This window comes from Euprymna scolopes, chromosome 34, assembly GCF_053919585.1.
Source record: "Euprymna scolopes isolate OS-2025 chromosome 34, ASM5391958v1, whole genome shotgun sequence".
In the NCBI taxonomy this organism is placed as follows: domain Eukaryota; kingdom Metazoa; phylum Mollusca; class Cephalopoda; order Sepiida; family Sepiolidae; genus Euprymna; species Euprymna scolopes.
In genome coordinates, this window is record NC_136515.1 from 2,091,824 (window position 1) to 2,105,290 (window position 13,467).

At 38.6% G+C, this 13,467-nt stretch overlaps 1 long non-coding RNA gene across 3 annotated transcripts; it reads right to left on the reverse strand.

Moving 5' to 3' along the window:
• Window positions 1-2,931: 2,931 nt before the first annotated feature.
• Window positions 2,932-12,232, reverse strand: LOC145259078 (uncharacterized). Of its 3 annotated transcripts, none has more exons than XR_013864120.1 (3): window positions 10,040-12,232; window positions 6,408-9,784; window positions 2,932-3,195 (listed from the first exon to the last, which is right to left on the reverse strand). It is a non-coding gene; the product is annotated as an uncharacterized LOC145259078 (long non-coding RNA). The 3 variants fall into 3 exon arrangements; XR_013864119.1 differs by lacking the exon at window positions 10,040-12,232 and having other exon boundaries at window positions 6,625-6,689; window positions 6,832-9,227; XR_013864118.1 differs by lacking the exon at window positions 10,040-12,232 and having other exon boundaries at window positions 6,625-9,224.
• Window positions 12,233-13,467: the final 1,235 nt, after the last annotated feature.

A 13,467-nucleotide genomic window follows, 5' to 3' on the forward strand; every position in this document is an offset into this window, starting at 1 on the left:
GACCTTCCAATAATCAACCAACCTAGGCTTAGAAATAAGGTTTAGCCAAACATGAACAGGTTAGGGTTCGAGTAAACGATGTTAAGAAAACTTGGACAATCTAATACTCCTGCATGTACTTGCCTAACTAAGAACCGTCCGATATAACTAAAAAATTGTACCCCACTGAAGCCACGGTTACCTGTCCCAAGTGACTTTTAGAATTAAAACTGGAATCCTAATTGATAATTGCATGTGCCTTTGCACAACAATCAACAAGAAAGCTGTTACTGTTTGTTGAAGTGTCAAACGTACATGAAAATAAAAATGTATGTTCACTAATGGAGCTCTCCACATATTTGATGGAGTCTCCTTTGAAATTTTTGTAACTGCATTGGAAACTTTTCTGGTTGGGTCGTCCATAATTACAGCAAATAATGTTAGTCTTTTTCTTAGTAGAAAAATTATTCTTTGAAAAGTTGTGGTTTTTATTTGGGGTATAATTTGATTTTGTTGGTTTTTGGTGGGCATTTTGAAATTTCATGAGATTTGTATATTCCTTATTTTTCCTTATCATTTTGTCAGTTTCCTCGTAGCTCCTTATGTTACATATATGTCTGGCTGGTGATCATCTAGCTATAAAAATGGACAGAAAATTCATTTATGAATGAATACGAGACACTTTGTTTATAATAAAGACTTTGTTTATTTTACTATATACACTTCAACAAAATGACGGTGGTGGGAGTTAGTGGCAGAGGTGGGTCGCAAACTGTGTTGATTTGTGTCTCGCTTCTGTCTGTCTGACTGTTGCTTTGTTTCGCTCTCCTCTTTTTATTGGTATCACTTCGATCTGTTAACCTATTTTCTCGACAGCTTGTTTATTGCACTTTTGCTGGTTCTTTGGTCTAACCCATGACTGATTGACGTCATGGATACAGATCGCTCCAAATCCCGGGATTTCCATTGTTTATTTTCGTTTGCCTGGATATAGCTTGGGTCATCTTTCCTGGGACTGACACATTGTTCTTTTCCTGCTTGCCTGGATGCAGCCCAGGTCACTTTCCCTGGAATGGACCCATTGTTCTTTTGATCACCTGGAATTTTCATTGTTCTTCCTGCTTGCCTGTACACAGTTTGCCCACATCCTCCTTAACACTTAGTGCTACCTTGGATTTACTAAAAGTCATAGGTTTTTCTATCTGAGTTATCACGGTTGTAAACGGCTTAAAGCCACTCAGCAACCCTTTAGCGATCATGGAGATCAACAGACTGTCGCTAATAACTTCGGCGGACATTTTTAATGAATTTGCTGTTGTTTCGGCACTTATAATATAATCTTTAATCGTTTCGGCTTCCTTACAATTTAGAGACGTTAGTTCTGTATATAAAAAGATAATTTTGGGTTTTCCTTCAATAAATAATACTTGGTACTCCTTGGGCGTTGAGTTCCATTGCGGTCAGCATATTTATTTAATAGTTACTCCCTTAGAAAAGGCTAACGCATGCGCACGTAACATTTATTTATTTATATATCTCTGGTCCCCCCTCGCCAATCTTTCACGAAAAACACCCGTCTAGCTGAATCCACTGTGAAAAATTTCCCCCACTCTTTATCTGTGCCTAAATCAAAACGTAGATTCCATGAACAAAGCTATATATATATAACTACTTCATTTACTCACATAAAATTAATATACGAAAGTATAGATTTATGCATAAACTTTAAGTATTTACTTCAAAACTGCTCAATACGTTGGTAGAGCTCGTTAGTAATTTATGAAATATATATATATGGCGATTAAGCTACACTGAATATTCGGCGTTTCATCCACTATAGGATTCGTTAGCCTGACGAATCCTATAGTGGATGAAACGCCGAATATTCAGTGTAGCTTAATCGCCATATATATTTCATAAATTAACGAATCCTATAGTGGATGAAACGCCGAATATTCAGTGTAGCTTAATCGCCATATATATTTCATAAATTACTATATATATCATAAATTACTATATATATATATATATCATAAATTACTATATATATCATAAATTACTATATATATGTATATATATCATAAATTACTATATATATATATATATTTGTTAGTACATTTTCATGTTTTTTTAAAGGTAGATAACTCTTATTTTTATTATCTCCCTTGAGAAAGCACACACACATATATGTATATATATATATACATATATTTGTGAGTATATTTTTATATGGTTTCATAAAGGTAACTCTGACTTGAATTATCTGCCTTGATTAATATCCGAGAAGTTCTTTTTGTTTTAACTTATTTTAAAGCGTTTATTTACTTTGGAACATAACAAGTGTTCAGGCTCAAATTAGAACAAGACCGAGGTGACTGTCATGAGACCGTCGTCTCCCTGCATATTAAAACAAAGTCCCCACCAACCTCCATACGTAGTTAATTGTCATGTCGAAAATAGTAATATATCCAAAAATTACGAAAACTCTACAAGTGCAGAGTTCTTTATAGTTCAAAGTAATTTGTATGTTTGTTAAAAACTACTTCAAAAATGCTGTTTGACTTTAAGTGTCGTTTAAAGACAAAACCAATATTAAGTATTTAATTGTCATGCCGAAAATAGTAATATATCCAAAAATGACCAAAAACTCACCAAGTGCAGAGTTCTTTATAGTTCAAACCAATATTAAGTAATTTTTTTTTTTTTTTGCATACATTATTGCTGATATTCATGCTGCTCCTCTTTGATCAAATTGTCTCTAGGATGGATTAGGGTTGGGGGTCAGGGTTAGCTTTTTTTTTTTTTTTATTTGATATGTAATTCTATGTCGATTTTTTTAATGTTTTCGAGTATGCTGAAAACGAATATCACAATTAAATTCGGGGCTTATAAATCGTTTACCAGATATCAATAAACATGATGTATAACAAATAGATAACACAGAAAATAGACTTATAGTTTTAAAAGGTTTATTAGAAGAAAAATATGTAACCCACAGTGGGGACCCTAACAGGTACTACCACTCCGGGTCAGAGTGGACCTGGGAGCAATGGTAATTAAAGGGTGGCTCCACACTCCCCAAGCCTGCTTATGGAGCTTTACCATCGGATACAGTTTAAGGTCATATCCAGGACCCTGAAGTGGCGGCGGCTATCCTGTTCTTGTAGAAATTTTGGATGGGAGTGGTCTTCTTCTGGGAGAAGTTTCGGCTGGTTGCTAAAAAAAAAAAAAAAAAGAAAAAAGAGACAAGTTTTAATCCAACGGAAATGGAATCATGTCGTTACAAGTCCGAGTAATTTTTAAATGGATATATCTATAAAAGTGAAAGTGTACAACTTATAGTATAAACCATTCAAATGTTAGATATAGTTTCCTTGGCCATGGATCTAACGTAATAAATTCATATGACCCTTAATCAATAATGGTTAATGTGTCAAAGTTAAAAATAAAGGAAAAATATATATAAGTGTAATTATTACTTCACGCGACAAATAGCTAGGGGGTTGCTTTAATCCACGATGTATTTGTAAGTCATGCCGTGCTTTCTTTTCTCTAGTTTTAATTTAAACCTACGTCACTGCCAGTGGTCATACACAAACACATAACGGGTTCTAGCCTTCCTCCCTGCTACCACGCGTTTTTCCTTGTTTGGCTCAACACAAAACCCCCACAACTCCCACGGCTAAAATGTTAGTTTTGTACAAAGTACTGAGATGCCAGACAATTATGCTAGTTTAGAACTTTGAGGTCCAAGTAGTCAGCCACATTTTCCAGTTTTGGGGCATAAATATTACTGCAAAGGCGTGTAAAGGGCAAACTCGAATTTGAGCGCAATCGTTATTCTAATAATTGCTAATTTTTAATATGCCATTATGGCAGAAACACTAGAGGAAGACCTCCAATCTGTAGTGGAATGGGGACAAAAGTGGTTGGTCGCGTTCAATGCTGCCAAGACTAAACTAGTTTCATTCAATAATTACAAGAAACCCTCTCTACCACCAATAGCAATGGCCAACGACTCTTTATCTGAGAGTCCATCTTTCAAACTCCTTGGCCTAACGTTCACAGGAAACATGAGTTGGAACAATTACATTGAAGGCATTGCCAGGGCCGCTGCAAGAAAGGTAGGCTCTCTCTACCGTGCTAGAAAACTACTAACACCCGAAAGTATCCTGTACCTCTATAAGGCCACCATTCGCCCATGTATGGAGTATTGCTGCCACATCTGGGCTGGTGCATCTGCTACTAGTCTCTCGCTCCTTGACAAGGTTCAAAAGAGAGTCGCAAATCTGATAGGCCCTGAACTGGCATCTAAGCTTCAGCCTCTGTCCCATCGACGAAATGTTGCATCCCTCTGCCTGTTCTACTACAAGTATTTTAGTGGTGAATGCTCTGATGAACTGCAATCACTTGTGCCCCCACGACGCGAGCACCCTCGACAAACCCGACAGGCTACTAGATCCCACCCCCACACTGTAGAGGTCCCTAGATGTAAAAGATCTTTTTACTCCAATAGTTTCTTCCCCAGAACCGCAAGACTCTGGAATTCCATTCCAGGTCCCTGCTTCCCCAACAGTACTGACGTGCAGAAGTTCAAGTGTAACGTGAACCGACACCTTGCTGCCCAAATCCCTACATAGTACCCCAGTAGTTGTTGCCCCTGATAGTAGCCCCCTACACCAAAGTGGCAATTTGCCTTGTTTGGGGTGAAAATGTAATAAAAAAAAAAAAAAAAAAAAAAAAAAAAATTTTCTTATATGGATCAGCAAGATATTTTTACTAGTAATAAGTTTATTTTTAGAACAGCTTATCACTTATTCTCTGGTATATTTTTGGTTTTAAAGTATTATTTTAGTATTAGTGTTTAATCTTTCAGTATTTATACAATGTAACATTTTGATATTTACATTTATGTCGAGGTTTAGTGTTTATTATTTGATCAGTTATAATTTAATTTAGCGCTAATTTATAAGTTATGTTTTAGTATCTAATCATGATTTTTTTGTTTTTAATTATTAGTTTTAGTTTTTATAGTTATTTAATATATTATAATTTATTAGAATATATTAACAGTAGTAAAATTATATTACTGATCCATAATGAAAATGATAATTATAGCTGGAACAATTACATCGAGAGCATTGCCAGGGCCGCTGCGAGGAAGGTGGGCTCTCTCTCTCTCTACCGTGCTAGAAAACTTCTAACACCCGAAAGTATCCTGTACCTCTCCAACAAGGCCACTATTCGCCCATGTATGGAGTATTGCTGTCATATTTGGGCTGGTGCATCGGCTACTAGTCTCTCACTCCTTGACAGGGTTCAAAAGAGAGTCGCAAATCTGATAGGCCCTAAACTGGCATCTAAGCTTCAGCCTCTGTCCCATCGTCGAAACGTTGCATCCCTCTGCCTGTTCTACAAGTATTATAATGGTGAATGCTCTGATGAACTGCATGCAAGCACTTTTGCCCCCACAACGTAAACACCCTCGACAGACCCGACAAGCTGCAAAATCCCACCCCCACACTGTAGAGATCCCTACATTTAAAAGATCTTTCTACTCCAGTAGTTTCTTCCCCAGAACTGCTAGAATTTGGAATTCCATTCCAGGTCACTGCTTCCCCAACTGTACTGACATGCATAAGTTCAAGTGCAACGTGAACCAACACCTCCCTGCCCAAATCCCTACATAGTACCCCAGTAGATGTTTCCCCCTGATAGTGGCAAAGTGCCTTGTTTGGGGTGAAAATGTAATAAAAAAAAAAAAAAAAAAAAAAAAATAGTAATGTAAATATTTGTATGTAATTACAAAGCATATTGTTCATGCATTTACATACTTTACTTTAGGCAAATCCACATGAACAAGGAAACCTATCTCTCTCGGCAAAAATGAGTTCAAACTGAAGAAATGTTATATATAATTGTTTTCGGCCAACTTTACCAAATCTGTGCGTATGGTAAAAATAAGTAAAAAAAAAACAAGTAATGTTCAACGCTGCAAGAGAACTAGAAAGAGAATAAAAGTTAATAGACAGGATAAAGTCTGGAACAAAAAGAGAAAAAAGAAATTAGCGAAATTTATCAGGTGCGAAAAAAGCGAGTAATGTTCAACGGTACTGGAGAACAAGAAAAGAAAGGGCCAATTAGAAGCTGGAATCATCAAAAGTCATTAGACAAAAAAGAAATCAAGTAAATTAAGAAATTAACTGAAACCCATCTAAAACAAAGCAAATTCAGCAGCTGGTACAAAACAAGTGCTGAAAAGGTGGTTTAGAGTCCTGAAGTCTCAACAATCACTAGAAAATTAGAAATAAATCAAGGTAGTTGTTGCAGCACCACCAAGACACATTGATACAATAAATGAAACCTTTATGAATTCGATGGGAAGTTGGAGTTGCTTATAAAAAAAAAATATATATATTATTACTTACTTTAGGAATTTCTGGAACTGCTTCCAAGATGGGGATGAGAGGGGTCATGGGTGTTGCTGCTGCTGGTGCTGAAAACTTGAATAACTTTTTCTTTTTTTTTAATTGTTTTTTTCTTTTTTTGGTTTGTTTGTTTTATTTATTTTCCTTTATTTCATAGCATTTTATTTTTATGAAATTATTTTTTTGGAAATTATAATTAGGAAATAACAATACTTACTTTATGACTTTCTGGAACTGCATCCAATATTGGGATGACAGGGTCATGGCTGTTGCTGTTGAAACCTGTAATAACTAGTTGTATTTTGCATTATTATTTTTACATTTTTTTTTTTCAGTTTATTTTCCTTTAGATCACAGTATTTTATTTTTTGTGAAATTTTCTTTTTTTAAAAAATTATAATTAGAAGAAGATATCAATACTTACTTTATGACTTTCTGGAACTGCATCCAATATTGGGATGACAGGGTCATGGCTGTTGCTGTTGAAACCTGTAATAACTAGTTGTATTTTGCATTATTATTTTTACATTTTGTTTTTGTTTTATTTATGTTACTTTAGTACATTGCATTTTACTGAGTGTATGTAAATTATTTTGTTAATTTTTATTATAATAAAATACCTGTAACAGAAAAATAATTTTGGTTATGATCAACAAGCATGGGTGAATATTTTCGGTTAGACTTGCTAAAGTTGGTTAAAGGAAATATAAGCAGAAAGGAATTCGTTTTAATCACTAGCAACACAACAAAAGAAATACTTACCTGAGGACTTGTGCTGATTCTAACTAGAAGCTGCAGTAATACAAAAGAGGAAAATTAAACTTGTCAATTACAAAAACTGAAATCGAAAAGAAGAAACGCTTGATGCTTTACTCACCTCTGGCTGGTCGTGGTCGCCATCAAACTGAAAAAGGAGGGAAAGGGTGGAATCCACTCGTTACCAGGTACCGTACAGGAAAGGACAGTTTGGGCAGGTAGGTGATGATCTCCCCAAAGTAGAGCGCTACATAAAACATGCATTGCTACGAACATCCTCCGAAAAAGGCGGTTTCTACTCGGAATAAAAGGCGGAGCAGAAAACGGAAGTGTTCTCTCTACTCAACACGATTCCTAGAGAGATACCACGAGATTGTGCGTGAATGTGGAAGAGCCTATGAAAGCTCACAAAACTGCCATTCCTACTATCGTATCGGATATTATTAATCGGAGGTCCATCATTGCATTACCGCCCCAGCTCGTAGTTGATAGATAGTAGGAATAATATTACCAGCGCCCTTCAGGCAGCTTGTGAGAGCACACAAACTAATGGTAGTATTACTCTAGTCGATCCTGGTCGAATGGAGCCATGCATGCATTATGTAGTAACACGAGCACGTGTCGCCTGATAAGAAAGAGCGTAGGCTCACCCACTTGGGGAGATTTCCTATCCAGACTTGCACCTATTTGTACACCTGGAACCGGACTCAGAACCTCGACAATGAGAAGAGTCAAGGAGAGCAAGGTGTTGAACTACCTAAAGAGGTCACCATATAAAACAAGCGTTGCTGTGAACAACCTTCCAAAACGAGGGAAGGGACTTTTTGTTCTCTCTACCCAACAGGATTCCTAGAGAGATACCACAAGATTGTGCGTGAATGTGGAAGAGCCTATGTAAGCTCACAAAACTGCCATTCCTACTATCGTATCGGATATTATTAATCGGAGGTCCATCATTGCATTACCGCCCCAGCTCGTAGTTGATAGATAGTAGGAATAATATTACCAGCGCCCTTCAAGCAGCTTGTGAGCACACGCAAACTAAGAGCAGTATTACTCTAGTCGTCCGTAGTCGAGTGGAGGCACGCGTGAATTACATAGTAGAAACACGAGCACGTGTCGCTCCCTCTTCGGGGGAATTCGGAAAAGCGCACCTTGCGCTGCAGGTATTTGTTGAGCTGGGAGTTGACTCAACACCTCGACACTGAGAAAAGAGCTTTAGAAAAGCTCCAGATTAGTTACCTGCAAAGTCGAGGAAAGTTGGAGGACCAGGCCTGCGAAGGAGAACACACACAATTTGGGCCTTGATGGAAGCACACGGGAGAGAGGGAGGCCCATTTTTCTCTTTCGGGGGAGTGTTCTCCTTCCAGCCTGCTCGAGCACGTCTTTTCTGCTCGCCACATGCAAGCGTATAAAAAGACGACCAGATGACAGACGAAACAAACTCATGCCGTCATTCATTAACTGGATTTTGATCGGGTTCTGTACAACAAGGTGTTGAACTCCCTATAGAGGGCACCATATAAAACAAGCGTTGCTGCGAACAACCTTCCAAAACGAGGGAAGGGACTTTTTGTTCTCTCTACCCAACAGGATTCCTAGAGAGATACCACAAGATTGTGCGTGAATGTGGAAGAGCCTATGAAAGCTCACAAAACTGCCATTCCTACTATCGTATCGGATATTACTAATCGGAGGTCCATCATTGCATTACCGCCCCAGCTCGTAGTTGATAGATAGTAGGAATAATATTACCAGCGCCCTTCAAGCAGCTTGTGAGCACACGCACACTAATTGTAGTATTACTCTAGTCTTTCCTGGTCGAATGGAGCCATGCATGCATTATGTAGTAATAAAATAAAATACCTGTAACAGAAAAATAATTCTGGCTATGATCAAGCATGGGTGATTATTTTTGGTTAGACTTGCTAAAGTTGGTTAAAGGAAATATAAGCAGAAAGGAATTCGTTTTAATCACTAGCAACACAACGAAAGAAATACTTACCTGAGGACTTGTGCCGATTCTAACTAGAAGCTGCAGTAATGGAAAAGAGGAAAATTAAACTTGTCAATTACAAAAACTGAAATCGAAAAGAAGAAACGCTTGATGCTTTACTCACCTCTGGCTAGTCGTGGTCACCATCAAACTGAAAAACGAGGGAAAGGGTGGAATCCACTCGTTACCAGGTTTCGTACAGGAAAGGACAGTCTGGCCAGGTAGGTGATGATCTCCCCAAAGTGGAGCGCTACATAAAACATGCATTGCTACGAACATCCTCCGAAAAAGGCGGTTTCTACTCGGAATAAAAGGCGGAGCAGAAAACGGAAGTGTTCTCTCTGCTCAACACGATTCCTAGAGAGATACCACAAGATTGTGCGTGAATGAGGAAGAGGCGATGAAAGCTCACAAAACTGCCATTCCTACTATCGTATCGGATATTGTAACTCGGAGGTCCATCATTGCATTACCGCCCCAGCTCGTAGTTGATAGATAGTAGGAATAATATTACCAGCGCCCTTCAAGCAGCTTGTGAGCACACGCAAACTAATGGTAGTATTACTCTAGTCGTTCCTGGTCGAATGGAGCCATGCATGCATTATGTAGTAATAAAATAAAATACCTGTAACAGAAAAATAATTCTGGTTATGATCAAGCATTGGGTGAATATTTTTGGTTAGACTTGCTAAAGTTGGTTAAAGGAAATATAAGCAGAAAGGCATTCGTTTTAATCACTAGCAACACAACGAAAGAAATACTTAACTGAGGACTAATGCTGATTCTAACTAGAAGCTGCAGTAATACAAAAGAGGAAAATTAAACTTGTCAATTACAAAAACTGAAATCGAAAAGAAGAAACGCTTGATGCTTTACTCACCTCTGGCTGGTCGTGGTCGCCATCAAACTGAAAAAGGAGGGAAAGGGTGGAATCCACTAGTTACCAGGTACCGTACAGGAAAGGACAGTTTGGGCAGGTAGGTGATGATCTCCCCAAAGTGGAGCGCTACATAAAACATGCATTGCTACGAACATCCTCCGAAAAAGGCGGTTTCTACTCGGAATAAAAGGCGGAGCAGAAAACGGAAGTGTTCTCTCTACTCAACAGGATTCCTAGAGAGATACCACAAGATTGTGCGTGAATGTGGAAGAGCCTATGAAAACTCACAAAACTGCCATTCCTACTATCGTATCGGATATTATTAATCGGAGGTTCATCATTGCATTACCGCCCCAGCTCGTAGTTGATAGATAGTAGGAATAATATTACCAGCGCCCTTCAGGCAGCTTGTGAGAACACACAAACTAATGGTAGTATTACTCTAGTCGTTCCTGGTCGAATGGAGCCATGCATGCATTATGTAGTAACACGAGCACGTGTCGCCTGATAAGAAAGAGCGTAGGCTCACCCACTTGGGGAGATTCCCTATCCAGACTTGCACCTATTTGTACACCTGGAACCGGACTCAGAACCTCGACAATGAGAAGAGTCAAGGAGAGCAAGGTGTTGAACTACCTAAAGAGGTCACCATTAAAACAAGCGTTGCTGTGAACAACCTTCCAAAACGAGGGAAGGGACTTTTTGTTCTCTCTACCCAACAGGATTCCTAGAGAGATACCATTAGATTGTGCGTGAATGTGGAAGAGCCTATGAAAGCTCACAAAACTGCCATTCCTACTATCGTATCGGATATTATTAATCGGAGGTCCATCATTGCATTACCGCCCCAGCTCGTAGTTGATAGATAGTAGGAATAATATTACCAGCGCCCTTCAAGCAGCTTGTGAGCACACGCAAACTAATAGCAGTATTACTCTAGTCGTCCGTAGTCGAGTGGAGGCACGCGTGAATTACATAGTAGAAACACGAGCACGTGTCGCTCCCTCTTCGGGGGAATTCGGAGAAGCGCACCTTGCGCTGCAGGTATTTGTTGAGCTGGGAGTTGACTCAACACCTCGACACTGAGAAAAGAGCTTTAGAAAAGCTCCAGATTAGTTACCTGCAAAGTCGAGGAAAGTTGGAGGACCAGGCCTGCGAAGGAGAACACACACAATTTGGGCCTTGATGGAAGCACACGGGAGAGAGGGAGGCCCATTTTTCTCTTTCGGGGGAGTGTTCTCCTTCCAGCCTGCTCGAGCACGTCTTTTCTGCTCGCCACATGCAAGCGTATAAAAAGACGACCAGATGACAGACGCAACAAACTCATGCCGTCATTCATTAACTGGATTTTGATCGGGTTCCGTACAACAAGGTGTTGAACTCCCTAAAGAGGGCACCATATAAAACAAGCGTTGCTGCGAACAACCTTCCAAAACGAGGGAAGGGACTTCTTGTTCTCTCTACTCAACAGGATTCCTAGAGAGATACCACAAGATTGTGCGTGAATGTGGAAGAGCCTATGGAAGCTCACAAAACTGCCATTCCTACTATCGTATCGGATATTATTAATCGAAGGTCCATCATTGCATTACCGCCCCAGCTCGTAGTTGATAGATAGTAGGAATAATATTACCAGCGCCCTTCAAGCAGCTTGTGAGCACACACAAACTATTTTAGTATTACTCTAGTCATCCGTAGTCAAGTGGAGGCACGCATGCATTACACAGTAGAAACACGAGCACGTGTCGCTCCCTCTTCGGGGAAATTCGGAGAAGCGCACCTTGCACTGCAGGTATTTGTTGAGCTGGAAGTGTGGACTCAACACCCCGACACTGATAAAAGAGCTTTAGAAAGCCTCCAAACCAGTTACCTGCAAAGTCGGGGAAACTTGGAGAAGCAGGCCTGCGGAGGAGAACACGCTCAAATGGGGCCTTGGAAGCAAACGGGAGGGGTTAGGGTTAGGATAAGGGAAAGGGATAGGGTAAGGCCCATTTTTCTTTTTTTGTTCGGGGAATGTTCTCCTTTCAGCCTGCTCCTTCCTTAACACGTCTTCTTTGCTCGCCACATGCAAGCGTATAAAAAGACGACCAGATGACGGACGTCATTTCCTGGATTTTGTTTTGCCAGAGCCCATTTAGCCGTGTAGTTGTTGTTCAACTACAACGTTACACCCCCCTACCACGGTGAGGATAGGGTTGGACTTTAGGGGGGAAAATACACATCCACATTTACTAATCTTACTCTTGCAATGTTGTTGTAATAAACAGAAAATTAGGAAATTCTTTAATAATTGCATTTTCGTAATTTTGGGATATGTTACGATTGTCGACTACAACTCAGTAGCTATGATTCTTTTTTTCTTCTTTTTAAATGTCAATTCAAAATGGCGACCGACTCTCTCTTTAACAAGGTAAGTTCGGGAAAAGGTGTTATAAATAATAAACTAGACAAAATACTATTAAAAAACCACCCAATATATGTCAAGTTATGTCACGGTAACATATATTGAGCGAATTTCTAACAGTATTTTGTCTAGTTTATTATTTATTACATCTTTTTCCGAACTTACCGTGTTAAAGATAGAGTCGGGCGCCATTTTGAATTTTCCAATATATCGGTAAACACTGTTTTTTCGAGCTAAATAAACATGTTTAATTTAATAAAAACACGAAAATTATATACAGTTTGGTAAAAAAGTAATTTATCTTGCCTTTGATAACATTTATTTGTTATATATTTGTTTTTTGACAACTTTTTCGAATCTATGTGTACAGTACTAATACACACCCGGTTATTCTATATTAAATAAATACTGAAATCAAATTATGAATAAAAAAAAATATAAAAAAACTGAACTAATTTGGTGGGCTGAAATAAGGAACCAAGCAGAGAGCCGATGCGAGGTTAAAGAGACAGACAGACAGAGGATGTAGTTGGAGAGATACAGTACAGCTAGATAGATAGATAGACAGACAAATATTTTTAATTTAAATCTAAATTAACGTCTTCTAATTTTTTAATTTGTTAGGTGAAAGTCTACATATAATATTATTTAAACAAATTAAATGAGTAAACGTTTTTCGTAATTTTTGGACATCTTACTATTGGCGACTTTACAAGTGAGTGTGTAAATCAATTTTAACGTCATTCGACTGTTAGGTGGAAAGCACACATAAATACGACGTTAATATTTCACACCGGTGGTCAATAAACTGCACGAGTACTCAAACATCTCTCAACCAAACAAAGGTGAAAAAAACTAAACAAATAAAATCAGTAAACGGTCGGTAATTTCCGTAACGCCGACCACAACACTCGTGAAATTCCGTGGAGACAAGTTCGTCAAGGGAGACAATCAAGATTTCCGATTATCTGCCCTTGATTTCTTAGTCTGGCTTTTGCTTATACGCCATATCAACCCTTTTCCA